Below are 7,444 nucleotides of genomic sequence, written 5' to 3' on the forward strand. Positions count from 1 at the left end.
TTGATTTCTATTGGACCTCTCAATAAGTGGACGAACAAATGCAATTAAGAATCACATGATACTGAAGTATGTAATTAATGAAGCTAAGAAATGTTGACTAACAAAGTTGACTTTAATGAAATAGAACAAGTGAGGTTGAATCGGACTATCGCTCGATCGAGTTGTACTCCGATCGAGTGACGGTCAATAAAGTCAACAACTTAAATGATTTTCAGTAAAACGTGTGGGACAATGGATCGGACTACTGTCCGATCGGACTGTACTCCGATCTGATAACAGTCAACAAGTCAACTATTAATGAAATGTAATGAAAGAGTGGGGCTTTGGATCGGACTACTGCTCGTTCGGACTTTAGTCCGATCGGGTGACACCAAGATGAACACCAACAGTAACAGCAAACATTATGTCAACTTTTTCGTACCAAAAAATTTAGATTTCTCCCAAACGGCTTTGAATTGAGATCTGAAAATTTGTAGGCTTGTAAATCAGATGTTTTCGCACAACATATTCAAAAATTAGCCGATTTTAACCATAAAAAGTCGTTTAATTAGGCGATTTACTGATGAAAACCTGAAGAAGATGTAAAAGTGAAGAAATTGAGCAAATATGATGCGAATTATGATCTGATTCTGATGAATTTCCGTGCGAAATCGTGTGATTGATCCGTGCAATCAAGCTCTTGCTCTGATACCACTTGTTGGACCGGTTTTGACTCCAAAACGATTGCGAAACGATATGTGTAACGTGCGGAATTCGTACACGCGTGACCGAACACACGAGAACGTAATATAATCAGTGATTCTATTGATTGATGTGAAAACATATAGCACCTGAATCACGTGCAACAAACTTTCTCTCTCTAGACTTTCTCTCTCTAGCTCTAGCTCTCCAAGTCTTCAAATGAGCAAAAGTAGCAAAAGTCTCTAACTCTAACCCTAAGACTTCTATTTATAGGCCTTGGAATTAATGAGACTTCTCATTAATTACCAAAATGCCACCTTGCTATTTCTATCTAATTATTACAATATAAAGTCTCAATTAGATCAGTTTCAGCTACGAATCGACTTGACGGAGGTGATAGACATAAATGCACCAACAATCCTTTTCTTATATAACTTGTTGTTTTCATCATAGAGATGAATTTTGTGGATCTTGACGGCTTATCTTCTTTAATTGTGATCTTTTCACCCTTTGGTGAATATACTTGGATTGACTTTTGATCACATAGAATACTGCCTTTATTGGTTATTAACCAATCCATTCCTAATACAACATCAAATCCTGCCAGATTCATTGGATAAAGGTTTGCAATAAACTTTTGATTTAGAAATTCTATTCTTGCTTCCTGTAAGATTTCGGTGATCTTAATGGTTTCCCCATTTGCTGTCTCTACTAGACATTTTTGTGGGAGTTTAGTTAATGGTTGATTGAGAAGTTTGCAAAATGAAGTATTAATAAAACTTTGGTTCATAACAGAGTCAAATAATACTTTTGCAAAAACATCATTAACTAAAAACGTACCAGCTATCAGGTCAGGAATCATCTTAGCTTCTTTCGCGGTCAGAACAAAAGCTATAGCATTTTTGGTAGTCTTGTTTCCCATGGCTGGAACTAGTTTCGGACAGTTTGGCTTGATATGGCCTTGTTCTCCACAGTTGTAGCATATCCTGTTGTTAGGTTTCTTCCTGCAGTCTTCTTCCTTGTGTCCAGATATTTTGCAAAAATTGCAATATATAGAGCATCTTCCAGAATGCTTCCTTTTGCAATACTTGCAGTAGGGTGCAGAAGTAGAACCTACACTTTTCCCACGGTTGGAATTTCTGTAGCGAAATTCTTGGGTAAGTTTCTGGGCTAGGTTCCTCTTTTGGTCTTCTTCTCGTGTACGCACTAATTCATCAGTCAAGGTGTTTGCTAGTTCTACAGCTTCTTCTATAGTTTGAGGTCTAGCCGCCTTGATTACATGCCTAATCTCACTGATTAATCCCCAGATGTAACGGGAGATCAATACTGGTTCAGGTGATGCAAGAGTTGGCACTATTCTAGCATATTCAAAGAATAACGTAATGTAACCCTTACTATCCACTCTAGTCATTCTAAGGTTTAAGAACTTATTTGTTATCTGTTCTTTTTCATTGGGAGGGCAAAATTTACTTTCTACCATGTTTTTAAATTCCTCCCACTCCATGTTGTAAACTCTATTACTTCCCCTAGATTGGAGGACAGTGTTCCACCATTCTAAAGCTGAGTTCTTAAACAGATTGGAGGCAAACATTATCTTATCCTCTTTTGCGCACTTGCTTATTTTTAAGACTGCCTCAGTCTTTTCTATCCAGTGTAAGGCTGCACCAGCCCCTTCATTGCTTGAGAATTCCATTGGTTTACAAGACCATAATTCTTTATAAGAACAACCATAAGACATGGTCCTTCTTCTTTTGGGAATGGGCACTTGAAGTATAGGTCCATTGTTTATGCTGTGTTCAGGTTTAGTGGGTCATTTACTGCTATGGTTACTTTTATTTTTCGCTTCCTTAACCGTTTTAATAATATATGGCATTGCATCTATAATCCCTTGTGCCACTATGTGTTGGATGACACTATTATCCACTTGGTTTTCATTGTTATTGTTGTTCGGGTTATCGTTATTCTGGTTATTATCGTTCTGGTTTTCCTGGTTCACTTCGTTGTCCATCTGAATTTTAAACATTTGCCAATTATTAATATCACAAGATAACATTTAATGCAAAAAATCTCACAACACATATATTGATCAAAATCGTCAAACATTGCGACTTAGTCTTTCTTATACTATGCATCCATATATATTACAATACAACTGAAATTGAAATTACAATACTAGTAGGCATCTATAACTATTGTCTATTATTGTTATATATATATTTTTTTTCAAACATACACACATATTATATATTATTATTTTATTATTATTATTATTATTATTATTAATACTATTATCACCATCACTGATATGGTTTCATCCAGAACTCCATATTACGCTCGTCATACTTCTAGACGAGTCGTTCTCCGATCTGCCTTATCCTCTCACTACCTTCTAAAATCTCCTCACCAAAAGTTCAGAGCTCTTGCACATTCTCTGCACTCATTGGGGGTGCAGGGGCTGGTACGGGGTTTGGGAACTGGGCATGGGTTCCTGGTAAGGATAAGGATTTTCTAAAATTTCCCTGATGTATTGATCGTTATTATAGTAGGGATCTAGAGGGTCCAAATCTGGGTAAGCTGCTAAGTTTGGCATGGGTTCGTCTTCTGGTATTGGGTAGCGTTGCTGGTAATCCCTATGGTCGTCTACCACGGGTCGTAGTTTGGGTCTAAGGGATTGGGTGCTGGTACTCTAGGTATCTCAGTGGGGTCAAAATCAGGCATTGGGATTTGATTTTCTGGGTTGTTTTCAATTTCGCTGTGTGGGAACATTGGTAATGGTTGGGGTGCTATGAGTTGCTCCAGGTTAGGGTCGGCAGCTGTGGTTGCTAGGATACGGAAATTTGCTAGACTCCTATTGAGCATATCCTGTGTGTGAGCATTTGTTTCTCTCTTGGCGACTGCTAAAGCTCGTTGTTGTTGTAACTTTTTCATTCTTTTCCTACGTTCATGCGCTCCCCTACTGAACCATCCTCTCTTTTTAGAAGGGAATGGCTCTTCAGACTGAGCGTTAAACACTAATATCCCATCTTCATTGTCAGCTAAATACTCTGAGAGGGTAGGCTGTGAAGACGTGCCTTCGCTCCTAGGTGAGCTGGATAACTGACGGTAGGCGTCGGAAGGTCCTTGGTCGCTCATACTGTAAACTAACAAATAGTCAAATAACACACAATAATAATATACATGTATACACAAAATCCCGTAGATTATTTCCTAACATATTGAATAATATCTTGGTGTCAGCAGAACACTTATGTGGCTGAATCAGTGGCTTAGCTCTGATACCACCTTCTATCGCAACCCCTGCCCCCTATCTGTCCCGGGACCGGGCGGCCGCGAGACCAGTTTTGGTGGTATCGGTGTTTATCAATTTTGGCAGCGGAAATTACATCAGGACCATAGTTAGGAAATCTTTTATCAGAGTAAAACACCTTCATTTATATAAATAAATATATTGGGATAAAACCCAGGTTTACATTAGAAACTAATTTATAGGGATAAAACCTGTTGAAAATAAAACAATTCCTTTATTTAGATAACTTTTATAGCCACTTTTCCAAGCCTTCAGTGCTGTCCAGCTGGCTTCTAGTTGGCTTTCACATTTTGTTACCTGAAACGCGTTTAAAAACATTTTGTTAGTGGGAAATACTGGTGAGTGAATCCCAGTTTAATCAAGAAGAGTTTTATTAATTTTCACAGTATTGAGAGCGATTACAAAATTTACATCTACACAATTACTCATTCAGTATTGTCAATCATGACTGGTGGGTCATATTATACATTGGCTAACTCTTTGTCCAATGGTAACGTGTTCCACATTTTGTATATAAAACCCCAACATACCGGTAGTAATTGAAGAATTACAAAGACTCAATCACTGTTAATCACATTGTAAAATATTTAAGGTTTTGTAAAATAATTTGCAAAAAGGTTTATAAAAAGGAGATTACTCACATTGCTGTCTTAGGGTTTTCCTTAAAGATTTCCTGGTGATTATCTATAAATTACACAAATGCACACGCGTTAGTATAATAACCCAATGTTTACATTAGTAATACCCTCCCCGAGACGGCATTCCAACGACTACGTCGGGTAGAACCACGACGGCCGTTACAGAACCCTAGATCAATCGGGCAGCGTATCTAATATGTAACCGGGGTTATGATACTTACAACGAGGCAGAACTTCGTTATTTAGGGGGTATTATGCCCGAGTATAGCTTATACTATATAGAAATTCGAGAGAGAAAGAGATTGTGAACGATTTCAATTGAACTTCTGATCCCCTCTATTTATAGTGTCTGTCTGACACTTCGTCGCGCCCCGCGAAGGTTGTAGCCAAGGGCTACGCGGCCCGCGAGGGCAGCTAGGGTAGGCCCTAGCTGATCCGACTCAACCCTAGCTTCGACACGCCTTGTGCCACGTGGCAGCACCGGGCTCCGCCATTTGGCCTCTCGCCCGCGCCCTGCGTAGGCCGGGGGGGGGGGGGGTCTTACACGGCCCGCCAGAGACCATTTGTTTTTGTTTTTAATTAATTTTAATAAAAATAAAGGTATTCGGGCACTGTTTTCGGATACGGGGTGTATTTTAGGACGTATAGGGATACTTTAAATATATTAGGGGTGTCAGAATTATTTTGGAGGGTTGTTATAAACACAAAGGTTCGGCCCAAAATTTGTAGTCCAATCCCCAACATGTGCGATTGGACTAGTCTTGTGCGACTGATGTTTTGTTTGTGGGCCTGGGTGCAGCCCAGCGAGATGTTCAGCCCAACATGCTTGTGCGATTGGACTCGCTTGTGCGACTAGGCTGACTTGTGCGATTGGGCCGACTTGTGCCATTGGGCATACTTGTGCGACTGGACTTGCTTGTGCGATCCAGGTGTAGGTTTACAGAAACATTTGTGTGTTTCATGTAATCCCTTTAGACTTGTGCGACTCGACAACTTAACCCCCATGATTTCCGCAACCAACCCTCCAAATCATAAAACATTTAGTTACACAAATTTGCACAGTTTTTGGTTTCCAAAATCATTAAGAATTTATAACAAACTTTCCAAATTTCTCATGAACCCTTACCCATAATCTAACAATCCATATTATCATCAATACTTCAAACTGGATCAAGTCACACAATTGAAATTCAAGACTTGAGCGTCGAACTAGCATATCTGTGGATATATTCTAATCACAAGTTTGCCGATCACCAAACTATAAACCCCTAGTTCGTCGTTTAGTATCATATTCAGTTTCCAATCTTTAAATTATCATAAATAGTTCACACTTGACACTCTAATTCGGACTTTAACATCACGACATGAACATTCTTAAGGTAACGCAATTTCCATCGATCACATATACAAAACACAATCAAGATAGTTCACAAAATACAATTTAAAACAACCGAATATGGAAATTCTCAACCAATTAAAACATACCGATCGAACAAGGAGAAGTGCGAGCTTGAATAAAGCAAATGATGTCTTCAAGGGAGAAAGGCCAATCGATTGGGGGGGGGGGGGGCGTTCCAAAGAGTTCACAGCCGACGCTTGCTAGGAGTGTCTAGGGTTTGCAAATAAGTTGGGAAAAAGAATTATGTGAATGCTCTCTTGCATTCACGCGTACAAGAGAAAAGAGGGGATGGGTCGGGTTTGGTTTGGGCCGAGAGTAGCCATATCGAGAGCCTAGGAGTCATGAGGGTGTGAGGGTGTGCGATTTGAATGAAGATGTGCAGTTCGAAGCCTTACGCGACCTACATTAATCACACATGTTTTAGAACAAATCACGCACGTTGTTTTACGTGAAGTACGTTAAGCCGTAATGTACGATATACTTTTTCTATATATATATATATAGTAAGGTTATTGTACAAATGAGCTTAACATGCTAAACGTGAAAAGTGAATAAGGGACTTTTTTTTTTAATTTTTCCTGATTTTGTCAAACACGTATTTAGTCACATAATTAAAAAAACAAATTCATGTATTTAAATTAGTAGAGTATTTATTTAATCACTCTAAAGTAACTACACATTATTACCATAATAGATTAAATACACATTTTTTTTAGATTTTGCAACTAAACGTCATTCTTAAGTAGATGATTCCTTCACTTCTCATATTATGACCCATTTGTATTTCATTTTTACATTATATATATAGGGTCAGGATTTAGAGAGAACGATGAAAAGTGTGAGAACGGTGAGAACGATTTTGGTGGTGACATGTGGCATTGATGTTAAATTACACTGGTAATATTGTCAAAAAAACCCACTCACATGAACTGGGTGTTCAAATAAAACGCCATAAAAACACCCAATTCAGAAAAACGCCATGAAAAATACCCAGTTAAAACGCCATAAAACACTCAAAAGCTATTTTTAAGCTATAATTTATAACAGCTCAAAAAAAAAAACCATTTTTTTGAACACCATAAAACACTCAAAAGCTATTTTTTTGAGCTATAATTTACAACAGCTCAAAAAAAAAACATTTTTTTGAATGCCATAAAACACTCAAAACTATTTTTTTGAGCTATAATTTACAACAGCTCAAAAAAACCATAGCAACGCCATAAAAAATGTAGGATCGTTATTGACGATCAAATGAGTCAATCTGAGCTAAACACCACTGTTTATGCAGCGGAAATACACAAACAGCTTGAATCTAAGTAGAATGGAGTAGAAACAGAATGCGGATTACTTTAAACACGTTTTCTCATTAAACTTTCTCAGAAAAATTCGGCAGCAGTTCGGCTACACGGTCGACATTCA

Source organism: Helianthus annuus, chromosome 1 (genome assembly GCF_002127325.2).
Source record: "Helianthus annuus cultivar XRQ/B chromosome 1, HanXRQr2.0-SUNRISE, whole genome shotgun sequence".
Taxonomy (NCBI): domain Eukaryota; kingdom Viridiplantae; phylum Streptophyta; class Magnoliopsida; order Asterales; family Asteraceae; genus Helianthus; species Helianthus annuus.